Below are 13,104 nucleotides of genomic sequence, written 5' to 3'. Positions count from 1 at the left end.
ACAACCCTGATTTAGTTGCATTGCATGGGGCTGGAATAGATGACCCTCAGGGTTCCCTGTAATGCTACATTGTGTGTGGTGTAGTGATTAAGAGCGGTGGACTGGTAATCTGGGTTTGTGTCTCCACTCCTCCACATGCAGCTGCTGGGTGACCTTGGGCTAGTCACACTTCTCTGAAGTCTCTCAGCCCCACTCACCTCACAGAGTGTTTGTTGTGGGGGAGGAAGGGAAAGGAGATTGTTAGCCTCTTTGAGACTCCTTCGGGTAGTGATAAAGAGGGATATCAAATCCAAATTACTACTCTTCTTCTTTACATATTCTTCTTCTTCTTATTATTCCTCTACTTCTTCTTCCTCTTCTTCCGTTCTATGATTTTATGAAAGACTGGGCTTCTTACAAGAAGGAACGTGATAGAAAATGCACTGGAAAGTGTGGGATAATGCTGGCTTTTGACGCAGCATCATCCAGCCTTCCCACAACTATATCAGAATGAATCATAGAACTGTAGGACAGGAAAGGGTCCCCCAAGGATCATCTAGTCCAACCCCCTGCAAGGCAGGAATCACAAGTGAAGAATCCCTGACAGATGGCCATTCAACCTCTGCTTAGAAAACCTTCAGTGAAGGACAGTCTGCCACCTTCCTTGGTGGGCTATACCACTCTCTTTAAACACTCTTTAAAAATCTCCCTGCCACCATATCAGGATGAATAATCTGATCTCTCTGTTTCTGCACACTTTAATAATAGTTGTTTTTTAAAAACAAAACAAAAACCCAGGCTTGCTTGTTCTGTTGCAAGAATCCAAGTAAGTTTTCCCAGCGACATAAATTTTGGTTTAAAAACAGTGCATAAGGGAAAGGACTAGCAGAAGCCTCAGCAGTAAAATAAAAATAAAAAAATCACTGTAATTCAACAGGAAAATTTGAAATGTAACACATTTGAGGAATAGATCTATTTTAGGGTCGATATGGGAATGTTGGTTGAGAATGCGCTATTTGGGTTGGCGAACAGCACGCAGGGCTAACAGGCCCCCTAGTGGTGAATTCTCATTTGGCAATTGGATACCATCAATTATGACGGCTGGGAAAGTTCCCTGCTTATTGGGCAAAACAATTCTGTTCATCAGTAGCACCTTAAAGACCAACTAAGTTTTTATTTTGGTATGAGCTTTCGTGTGCATGCACACTTCTTCAGATACAGTGAAATAGGAGCCCCCAGGCACTTATGTATCTAACATAAGTGCCTGGGGACTCCTATTTCACTGTATCTGAAGAAGTGTGCATGCACACGAAAGCTCATACCAAAATAAAAACTTAGTTGGTCTTTAAGGTGCTACTGAAGGAATTTTTTTATCTTACTTCGACCCAGACCAACACGGCTACCTACCTGTAACCAATTCTGTTCATCGTTTACAGATTTATGAATTGCCTTTTACATGTGTAGGAGCAGATGGGGCTTGTCAGCCTGGGAAGGCGGCCCATCTAGGAGCTGGAAAACTCTGATCCGTTACCTCCTGTACCTTCCTTGTGGCTCTACTCATTCGTGAGTAGGAAGGACATCTTCGGGAGAAGAAAAGGCTAAGGAGTATATGCTCCACAAACCCGGAATGGAGTCTCTAAGATGGTTGGATGGTATCTCGTTTGCCTCCTTCCTGCAACTCCTGCACCTGAGTTGCAGCCCAACATATTGCTCTGCTTTCCTTTGGACCACAGCAGCGAGGTCAGGGGACGAGGGGAGGTCTTGTTGTCTGGGCAGCCCAAGATTTGCAGACACACTGCCCAGGCTTGCATCCAGAGAGTTCACTTAGGTGCTGCTAATGCAGCAAAAGCAATGCGGGAGGCAGCAGTTATGAGTTCCCGGTCTCTGCAGCCACAGCAGGCGCTGCGATTCTCTAGCAGTTTGACTTCGCTCCTGGAGACACACTCCATGGTCTCTTGTATGCTAGCAACCTCTATACATGTGTCAAGCTGACTTACCAACATCTAGTTACAAGAAAGGAGGTTCTGAAGAAACATCAGGAAGAACTTTGACAGCAAGAGCTGTACGGCAGTGGAATGGTCTCCCTCAGGAGGTGGTGGACTCCCTCAAGGATGCTTTAGCTGAGATTCTTGCAATGCAGGGGGTTGGACTAGAAGATCCTTAGGGTCCCTTCCAACTAAAGAGTTCTATAGGAACATACCATAAAAGCTTTTGTAAGCTTTTTGTCAGGCGGTTCAGACATTTTTTAGTGGGGGGGAGGAGATGCCCAAATAATGACAAGTTGAAAGTAAATGGGGAGGAAGTTTAGAAGTTTAATTAGATGTGATTACATTCATGGCTTATATGCATAAAGCCATATATAGCTTGGGACCAGGATTCCTGAAATATAATCTCACCCCTTATCACCTTCTTGTTTGGCGATCACTGGTAACTGAGTAAGATTGTCTTCCATAAACACAGTTTAACAATGAGTCTGTAAGTGACTGTGGAGGCCAATTCTGGATCCACACGTCCTTCAACAGTGGAGCCATAGGTTTCTGGGTGGGAGTTGATCACGGTGTGGATTTGCCAAGCGTGCCTTCCTCTTAGCATATTTCTCCCTTGCGTCCTGAGTTTCCCAATTGTTGGTGTTTATACTGTACTACAATTGGCCACCTCATGAGAGGAGAAGACTTCCTGGAAAAGACCCTGATGTTGGGAAAGATGGAGGGCACAAGGAGAAGGGGACGATAGAGGATGAGATGGTTGGACAGCGTTCTCGAAGCTACGTACATGAGTTTGACCAAACTGCATGAGGCAGTGGAAGAATGTGCTGTGTTATGCTATGGTTTATTACAACCTAGGTACAGAGCGTGTTTTGGCCCAGAGGCCACCAGCCACCAGCAAAACAAGCATTCCCCCCATGCTTTTCATGTGCCTTGGTCACTCCAGCCCTACCTGGAAGTAGTTATGCCAGATATTGCACTGTCATCTGTGTGCGGGACTGCATTTAAAGATAGTTCAGAAACTGGAAATGGAGGGAGCAAGGCAGTGGGATTGTAATTCCTAATACATCAACCCTTTATCAGTCACATTGGTTACAAATTTAATCTGCTAACAGTATTAATCTATAAAGCCTCAGGTGTCCTGGCATCAGATTAGTTTAATAACTGCCTTCCTTCAGAAGAACATGCCCCACCCTTTAAAATCAGCATCAAAAGCCATACTTCCTGGTCCTTCTTCAACCAAAATCCAATCTGTAGGTACCAAGGACAGACTCTTCTCAGTAGTAGTAGCACCACCATTGTAGATTTCCCCGTCTGTGGAGGTCAGACAAGCAAAAGACAATACTGAGCCAGATGAATAAATTCTGTTTTGTTCTCTGTAGAAGGAAGTTTCCAATGTTCATAAGGCAAGCCGTATATGCATATCTACACCCCTCTCTGTGTGTGATATCAAAGTTGTAAGCTGTTATTAATACTGTGTTTTTAATGTACCAAAATGGTTAACTGATGTCTTTTTAAAACAACAACAACTTTTGTAATGGTTTTTATTGTACGGCTTTCTGCTTTTATTGCTGTAAACTGCTTTTATTTTTATTTTTATGGCACAGCGGTATACAAACATTTTAATGAATGAATAAATAAAATAATGTTGCAACCCAACCTGAGACATTATTGATCCATTCATGTATTTAATAAACTTTATACACCGCTAGATTGTACAAAACAACCACCTCAAAACAGTTTGCAGAAAGATAAAAGAATAAAAGCGTGGGGCGGGGGAGGAATCAGACGCTGACAAACTAGGATGATAATAATAATAATAATAATAATAATAATAATAATAATAATAATAATAATAATAATAATACTCTCCCGCCTCTGAACAGTTGCTAGTCAGTCCCCCAGCTCGGTCCCCAATCCTGCCTTTCAGAGAACTACACCTCCCAGAGGGCGACGGCTGGAAAGCGGCCTGCGCATGCGTCCACAACAGGCAGAGCATAGAGAAGCCTCCCGAGTTCTAGAGAGGCCGGAGCGCGCGGCGCGACAGCGACTTCCGCTTCCGACCAGCCTCGCTCTGGGCCCTGCGGCTGGCGGCCGAGCCTTGTGCCTCCGCCATATTGTCTGTGTGAGGCCGGCGAGGGAGGCGCGGTGGTGGCTGCTGCCGCCTCCTCCTCAGGTGGGTGGCCGTAGGGGCGCGGGGCGCCTTCCCCGTCCCGAATTGAACCGGGGTGGGGGGTGGGGGAGAGAAAGGGGGAAAGAGGGAGGGCGGGGCTTCCTCGACTCCCCCTCCCCCCATTTGGAGTCTCAAGGGTGAGGAGGGGGAGGCGCAGTGGGGGGGCATATATATAAAATGAGAAAAAGAGGGTCTCTCGTTCTAGAGGAAGTGCAGCTTTTGCTTCTTCGCCCCCCCCCCATGAGGCAGCTGCATAGCCTCTTGTAGGAGTGAGGGGGGGAGCGGGGAAGGGGAGGCTCCCCATCCTGGGTGAGGCTGCCAGTGGAGGCGCCCCTGGGCGTGAAGGGAGCAGACCCCGCCCACCGCACCCGCACCCCCAGTGCCCCGGTTGACCACTGGGACGCTTCCTTTTGTTGGGGGAAGGGATAGATGGGGGAGGGGAAAGAAAGAGCCCCCCAATTGTGTGAGTCTGGGAACGAAGCAGGACAGTCCTTTGAAAGGTGTCTCACCCCCCCCTCCAATGTGGCCCTTGCACTCTAGCAAAAAAGGTTATCTTCTCTCGCCCCCCCCTCCCTAAAGACGTGTGTTCTGGCATACAGTATTCCTTTGCATACGATTTGGGGGGGTATCTGTGGGTTGGGTGAGGAGGAAGGAGGGGTCCTGCTGAGGGTCTGCAGTGATTCTTCTGGGCTTGGGGGTGGGGGCAGAACTGAGGATGTCTTCCTCAAGGGGGGGCAGGGGGTAGATAATGGTGGATTTGTGTGTGTGTGTGTGTGTGTGTGTGTGTGTGTGTAAGCTTGCTTTTACCAATGATCTTTTGCCCCTTTTCCAGGCTGCATAGGGGATCTCTTTCTGTGCCAGTGGTTGTAAATCTCTTTTTATTTGTGAGGTCCGCCAGTGCTTGAGCCTGAGCATCTTTCAGGAGGGGCTGTTGGGCTTGTGGTTCTGGGAGCTTGTTTGACGGTTGAGGATAGCCTAGGGTGGGGTCATTAATGATCTGCATTTTAAAAACAGAAACAAATGCATTATCATTTCCTAGGATTGTTTTCTCTTTGAGTAATTGTGGTTGAACAGTTTAGAAATCTAGGGTAAATATGAGTGTGCGGTAAATATGTGAAAATTGCTGGTTCCTTGCCCTATCATTATGGGGGATATAAGAATTACCTTGTTGGATCAGACCAAGGTCTGTCTAATTTAGCATCCTGTTTCCAACAGCGGACAACTGGGAGCCTCTACTCTAGGCACTACTGAGAGGAGTCATCCCCAGGGAACTTGTAGAGTCCTGACTGAGGTGCTCTTCTCCCAGCTAATTCCTAAGACAAGCCTCTCTGTCTTCTTAGGAATATGGTGGGATGGGAGGTTCTGATTGCCTTGTTCCAACTAAATGTACGTAGGAACATTTTCTGCACAGTTGAAGAGTGCTCTCCCCAATTACTGTGGTGCTGGTACTGTGGGGTCTTCTCCCCATCCTGCAACCATCTGTGTACAAAGACCAGACTAGATAGGATAGGACAGACGTGTGTACCTGAAAACAGTAAAGTGTGATAATTTAAAATTGACTCTTGATCCTACAAACTTGATTTCTTGGTGTCTGGGCTTCTGAAGTGTTTTCTGCCCTTGCTTTTTGTTTTATTTTAATGATTTGTTGTTTCTTCTTTTCATGGATCATGCCCAAGAAAGCTGTTCCTTCCTTGGTACGTGCAGTTGGTGTAAAGGGATGTCTTTTTCCACAATAATAGACAAAAGGTATTAACCCCACACTAGGAAGTCGAGAAGCTGTACGTAAGTTAATGGGATTAGAAATAAGAGAATGTGGGGAGCTATAGAAACATTTCCAGTGAAAGTTTCATAGCTTCTTACAGTGTTCTAGATTCTAGTCCTGATAGCAGTTTGGGGCGGGGGGGATGAATAAAAAATATTAGATGCATAAAATGTTCAGACTTTCAGATATTTCCCCCATTGTTGGGTATGAATATACAGTGGTACCTCTACTTACGAATTTAATGCGTTCCGAACGCACATTTGTAAGTCAAAAAAATTTGTAAGTCGAATCCCATAGGAATGCATTGGGAGAAAAAATTCGTAAGTCGAAGCAACCCTATCTAAAAATTCGTAAGTAGAAAAAATCCTATCTACACCGCATCCAAGATGGCGGACGGAGCGCCGTTCGTAAGTACTGTAGAAACATTCGTAGGTAGAGTTATTCGTAAGTAGAGGTACCACTGTATGTAGCAAGTGCCCATTTTAGATCTGTTCACCTTCAGCTTAATTGGTTTCCTCCTTATCCCCATGAGAATGTAATATTACTAGGTAAGAAACACTCTTTCCCCATTACCTGACAAGTTGCATCATCTCAGTTTGGCTGTATATTGGAACACTTTCATTTATTCTTGTAGGAATAGTGGTTGGGAAGTGAGGGATAACCTGAGAATGTTGCATGCTGCATACTGGAGCTTTTAAATCTTAGTCTTTAGGGAAGACTTCTCCTTCCTTTACGACTAGAATAGCGAGAGATTCCTTCCCAGATTTTATTGTCAAACCTTGCAGGAGTATGTTCCCACTACCAAGAGCACATCTGCCCTGGCTAAGTGGGCATGAGAGATGCTTCCCCAGCCAGCAGCATATGCAAATGTCTGCCTGTAATTTGGTGACTGTGGTCAGGAAACTTGGTTCCAATAAACTGTGCTAGCTGAAGACTGATCTCTTACCTTCTACTGTGTTTCCCCTTATGAGAGGTTGATCTCTGTTGTTGGCTTATTAGAGCTACAGGATTCTCTGCACATGCTTACCTGGTAGTTGAGTAGCATTGAACTCAATGAAACTTACTGCTCAGTAGACATGTATAGGATTGCACTGCTAATTGTTAATCAACTAACAGTTTTGCTGGTTGATTGAGGAGACACACTTAACTGATAAAAGCAAGTTTTAATTTGAGGTTGAGGAGCATCCCTGTTAGTGTAAATCTTTAGGCTAGTTCAGGTTTGTGTTGCTGTATGTCAAGAAAAATAAAGATGGCCTTGTCATAAATGAGTTGTATTTCATGAGGCTTCCTATATTAAGGATTTAGTGACAGACTTATTTAAAATTATAAGCAATACAATGACAGGCTCATCCCCAATACTTGGGCTGGATCTCCATCCTGAAGCTGGTGACTACTATTTTATTTATTAAAATGGTATACTGCCGAGGTGGGAAGGGCAAGGTATCAATAAATTCATAATTTTTTTAAAAAATTATACTGCCCTTTATCTGAAGATCATGGGGGAATGCATAAAAAGACAAAGAGAACACAAAATACCTAATAAAAAAACAAACCAATAACCCCCCCTCCCACAAACGCATTTAAAATGCCATAGAATGTTAATCAGGCAAAGGCCTGGTTGTGGAGAAACATTTTTCCCTGGTGCCTAAAGATATATGATGACGGTTCCAGGCGAGCCTCTCTGGAGAGACTGTCCCACAAACAGGAAACCATCACAGAGAAGACCTTGCATGGAATTGTAGAGTTGGAAGGTACCATGAGGATCATCTAGTCTAACCCCCTGCAATGCAGGGATTTTTTTGCCCAATGTGGGGCTCGAACACACAACCCTGAGATGTAGATCCTTTGAAAACACCTCCGTGTAAGTCTTCAGCACCCTAGCTATGGTGAGGAGAAGCAGAATAAATTATGCAAAATAAGTTAATTCAAATGCACTTGCTTCACAGAATTTGGACAACAGAACACTGACTGAAAATCACAAAGCAGTGAGATCTGCAGGTGGTACAGTCAGGGGTTCCTCATCTTTTTTTTCTTTTTTTCACCATTTTGATAAGAATGTACCTTTTGGCCTGTGCAGCCATGCGAGAAAAAGCTGATTGCCCTGGGGAAAGTATCCTAAGCTGTTTGTACAGTAAGGTTTATGCCCCAAGGAACACTTTCTTTCTTGCTGCTGATGGAAGCTAGCTTTCAAATTCTTGATTAGAATCATTAGTCGCCGCCAGAATGGAGTTTCACAAAACAATCTCAGCTTTTAAAATCCTCCTGTGCAGACCAAATCAAGCTTGAGCTCCACATAAAGCTTGCATTGCGTTACACCCTGTGTGTAATGTGATGGATGACCTGCTCATAAACATGGGAAGCTTTTGTGTTGACCCCGCTCTAAAGCAGTGTTTGGGTGAACATTTCTGTGGCCATTGGGCTGTCGTAGAAGTACACAGAATATAGGCAGCAGGGCTTGGAAATGTTGCCAGCTCCATATTTTTGCTCCACCCACTTTTCTCAAAAAAACCTCACCCTCCGAGCCTGGCCAAACTTGGGATATTTTTTGGGTCATTCAGTGCTCGGATGGATGTGTGATACCATGGCATGCACACTGGCTAGAGCTTGTTATCAAAATGTGGATGTGCCTTTCTTAAATTATTCCAAATGAGAATTGCTCCTTTTGATGAGATGTGGTGCAGATATAGCCTGGCTGACACTTTGAAATTCAGTGCTGGCCTACCTACCCAATGGAAGAGTGACCTTGCATGGGGGTCTGCCTTTGCTCCCCACCTTTAACATAGTTACACCCTTTTCTTCAACTTAAAATGCTCAGGTCTCCTTGCAGAAACACAAATTCATTCTTCCCCACAGAGAGAACCCAGGTGTTTTTCCTTTTTTTTATTATGCTGCCTGTCCGAATAATTTTTTCCTGGGCAGCTTACAAAAATAGAATCCTATATAATAATATAGGATTCTCCAAACCCCTAATAATATAGGATTGATCAAGCGCTTCTCCGAACCCCGGGATGTTCTAGCGCCCGTTTACTCAACGGGCTGAATTACACTAGTAATAAATAAAAATAAATTGTAACTAAATGCAAGAATAAAAACTCCAGACAAGCCTTAAAAGGCCTATTGCGAAAGTTCACCTTTTTAAGTTAGTCACCTGGAAAGAATGGCTAGCCATCCATTACTGGCGAGTAGCTAACTGCAAGGTTACTTGGGTCCATGTGATCTCTGCTCTCAAACTCCAATCTTGCACTTTAGGAGTCTGAATTATGTTGCTCAATAAATCATGCAGATTATCTTTGTGCAGTGGTGGCATGGCAATAGAGGATTGACGTGGTTGAATGTTGGAAGGCTCTAGAGTAGAGTCAGAAGGTTGGGACTGGGGCGTGTGTTGTGGGTGGGGTGGGGAGGGGAGGATGTTGGAAAGGTTCATGGAGGCTCTGCAGCTTGCTAAAGTCCAGGTCAGTCAAACGACTGGAACCATTGCCCTTCCTTTCTGAGCTCTGTATTTTCTTCATATGCTGAGATTTGCCAACTCAAATCTGCTGCAAAACCAGACTCCTTGCGAAAAGCACACATTAGACTTTGAGACTGGTGGCTGTTTGTCTCATTTCTGTTTTGCTCTGTTCGTGTGATGTTAGTTCTTGCATTTAATTGCAGAAGTGGCATGCTGGGCTCTCAGCAAGTGTGTTTAAATTATTTGCCACTGTGGATCATAAAGTGTGAAAAATAGGGCGAGTGAGAAAATGCCCCATTGAGATGAGTCAAGACAGTTTGCATTCCTCTTAGAGATACAGTTCACACTCTCTGGGGAGGTGGGTACATGACACCACATCGTCTTTGCATCTGCTTATGGTACAAATTCAGAAGTCCATTCTTGAAGCTGTTATGGTAAGCGATGCACTTTCTAAATAAAAATTGTGGGTTGAGGTTTTTATTTTTAGTTGGGGTTCTCACCTCTTCCATCCCAAAGGCAGATAGCTGTACAGACAAATGCCAAATCGGATATTTTAATATTTGATTACTGTTGTTGGAACTTGGCGTGGAAGGAAGGAAAGTGATCTTAAGAGAGGTTTCTTTTAAGGTAATCCTAATTTTCTGAGCTTCCACTAGTGGGTCAAGACTAATGAGTGGGCCACATGAGCAATGCTTACCACCATTAATAAAACAACTTTCGTAAGAGAAAGGGGGAGACATCAAAAGATGCAGCAAAATGCAACTTTGCACATTTTACTCTGACTTGCTTCAACTGTGAACATTGTTAATACAGTAGTTACAAAAAAAGAGAGAAACTTATCAGGTATGACTTCTCAGCTTTGCCTGTTGATTTGCAGGTAACAAAACACTCTCTCTGTAGAATTGTTAAGATTCAGGGACCACTTCCTTGCTTATCATCTGGTCATATTAGGTCTTAAAAACGAGGTTATATGTGGTAAGTTAGAAAGTGAGTCCTATTTTGTAGTACAGTATGTGGGGGTTAAGACTGTGTTCTGATTCTGAAAGACATGAGCACTGGATTGAGTTGGTATCTTGCCCTTTGATGCTTAGGAAAGACAGTGGTTCTCAACCTTGGTGGCAGCTGGAAAAGATAGCATTATCAGCTGGGTGGGGGTAGGCTGTATGCCTGAGCCCCTTCTAATTCCTTCATGGATCCAGCACTTGATTCAATTCCTGGAGTACTAGAAGTAGCTTCCTGGTGAGGTAATGGCACTCTAAGTATGGGCTATTAAAGTAACAAAGGTAGTGTCTCTGTGCTGGATACCAAAGGAATGGTCTCGCTCCCTCAATGGCTGGTAGTTAGAAAAACAGAGGCCAGAGTTGGGAGTTGAGTTATGTGAGCTAGAAGCAAGGCTGGGAAGCTGGGAGACAGAAAGTATGAGACCTTGGAGCAATTGAGAAATTAAGCATTAGTCAGATAACGAGACAGAAGATTGCATTTGGACAAATTCATTGCAGTAGGTGCACAGTTTTGTCTTCAGGAAACATTGTTGAACATGGGTTTGTAAAAATAGCCTCAGAGTGTGAGATGTTTGTGTTGGTATTTGAATTTTCAATAATTGGGATATTTTGAGTATTTCAGATTTGTTAGGTTGTGATCTACCTATGTATTTGTGTTGCATATCATATTTGACTTTTCCACATTGTTCTGCATTTTATAAGTTAACAACGTGTCTGTGTGTCTTCATTTGCCCCCTTTCAGTGTGTAAGTTGTGCATGGGAGGTGTGGCTTTCTCCCTGCACTCAAAGCCCTTTCAAGCTTGGAACACCTGCCTTTGCTTTCCCTTCAGGTCTGAACTACTGTATTGTGGTTTAGTTGTGTGTCAAATGAGTGCATTCTGCACCTGGCAGAGGCAGAGCAACTGCTTGCCTTTCCTCTGCAGCTCTAAGCTACAGTGGTACCTCGGTTTATGAACACAATTGGTTCCGGAAGTCTGTTCATAAACTGAAGCGTCCATAAACTGAAGCACACTTTCCCATTGAAAGTAATGGAAAGTGGATTAATCCGTTCCAGACGGGTCTGTGGAGTACTCAACCTGAAGCGTACTTAACCCGAAGCATGGGTGTAATTGGTTCCGGAAGTCTGTTCATAAACTGAAGCGTTCATGAACTGAAGCAAACTTTCCCATTGAAAGTAATGGAAAGTGAATTAATCCGTTCCAGATGGGTCCGTGGCGTTCATAAACTGAAAATTCGTAAACCGAGGTGTTCATAAACCGAGGTTCCACTGTACTGGGGGAGGAGTGAGGGCTTATTGTCTCCCCCCGCTTCATAACTCGAAGCTTGGAGACGGAAAGACGAGCATCTCTCCCCCCCCCATATCCCATCACATGCTGTGCTTGAGACATAGCACCCTGCCCCTTGGGAAAAGGAAGTACTGATGCCCAAACCTGTTGAGCTGTGATCCTCAGCGTTTGCATGACTCCCTTCTACATCACTGCTTTATACATGGTTTGTGACCTGGTTGTCTTGAAGGATCACCCAGTCCAACATAAATTTGCTTGTTGGTTTGAGATGGTCTTTTTCAGGCCCTTCTCCTGGTGCCTTGCTGTTTAAAGGCCAGGGCTGTTCATCCGATCACTAGTTAGTTTTTTTTAAGGCATCATGTCAAGTTCCCTCCGTTCTCCCAGGCGTTTAATGCTCCATAGTCAGTTCTGCTGCTTTAAGGTCTTATTAATGATTTTGCTGCCGTTTTTCACAATGCTCTCTCTTGTTCACCTAGGTTTTGTTTGTGAGCCATCCTGAAAATGCCTTAAATTATAAGGTAGGGGAAATTGTTTTGGTTTTTTTTTAAAAAAATGAACTTTAGAGTAGTATTTAGGAACTAAATCACCTTTACAATGAGCCATTCAAGAGTTTGACAGACCAGTTGATCCAGCTTAAGTTGTGGGTGGGCTAGTTAGAAGCAGCCCAATTCTCATGAGATACGTTTTTCAGAGGAATGGGAAGCGGGATTCCAATGCCAACCAAGGCAAGATCAACTGATGGAAAGGGAGAAGTTTTCCCCCCTTCTCGTATAATGCTTTGATCTCTGGGCCGTCCAGTGAAGCTGAATGTTGGACAGACAAAATAAAAGACAGAAAGTAGTGCATAAACTGTGGAATTAGCATCCACAAAAGTAGCAATGGCTACCAACCAGTGTTAGAAACTCAGATTTATAAACTGGGCACCAAATGGCTCCTTTAACCAGGGTTACAGTCGCCAAAACGGAATGCCTAGTTGCCATTTGGGGGCCAGATGGCTTGAGAGTCGTATTTTTCAATATGACTTTTTGGTTCCTGAAATTCATTCTGATGGTGCAGATAAAATACTGTATTTACTCGAGTTTAATGCACCATCCAATTTAATGTGCACCTCAATTTTCAGAATCTTGAAACAAAAAAAAAGTATTTGCTGGTGAATGTAAATGTGCCATCGAATCTAATGCACACCTTAATTTTCGCAACGTAAATTGGCCAAAAAAGGTGCACATTAGATTTGAGTAAATACGTTATAACAGAATTCTACAGGATGTGTTGTTCGGGTTAGAAAACAGCAAGATCCAAGGATTCTCAAGCATGCACCTCCAGATGGTAGAGATGTTAGGTGCCATCCTGTCACCCGGGCATCTTCACTTGATCGCAAGAGGTCAATAGCCAGGTGCAAAATGTGCCCGGTGAATTTTGAATACTGATATCCTCCCCTTGGCTCCAGAGGTTTTCCTTTGCATAAAACTT

General features: G+C 43.9%; 1 protein-coding gene across 2 annotated transcripts in view; it reads left to right on the top strand.

Annotated features, from left to right (window-relative positions):
- Positions 1 to 4,035: 4,035 nt before the first annotated feature.
- CSNK2A1 (casein kinase 2 alpha 1) overlaps positions 4,036 to 13,104 on the top strand; it is a 41,512-nt gene continuing 32,443 nt past the window's right edge. Inside the window, exons 1-2 of one of the 2 annotated variants that reach the window (XM_035122380.3) lie at positions 4,036 to 4,140; positions 12,111 to 12,152. The gene's annotated coding sequence lies outside the window, so the exon portion shown is untranslated. The remainder of the gene's footprint in view (positions 4,141 to 12,110; positions 12,153 to 13,104) is intronic. The other variant, XM_035122382.3, reaches the window with a different exon arrangement.

This window comes from Zootoca vivipara, chromosome 7 (genome assembly GCF_965207765.1).
Source record: "Zootoca vivipara chromosome 7, rZooViv2.hap1.1, whole genome shotgun sequence".
Lineage (NCBI taxonomy): Eukaryota > Metazoa > Chordata > Lepidosauria > Squamata > Lacertidae > Zootoca > Zootoca vivipara.
The sequence above is the reverse complement of the archived record's forward strand: the minus strand, read 5'-3'. Positions and strand labels throughout refer to the sequence as shown.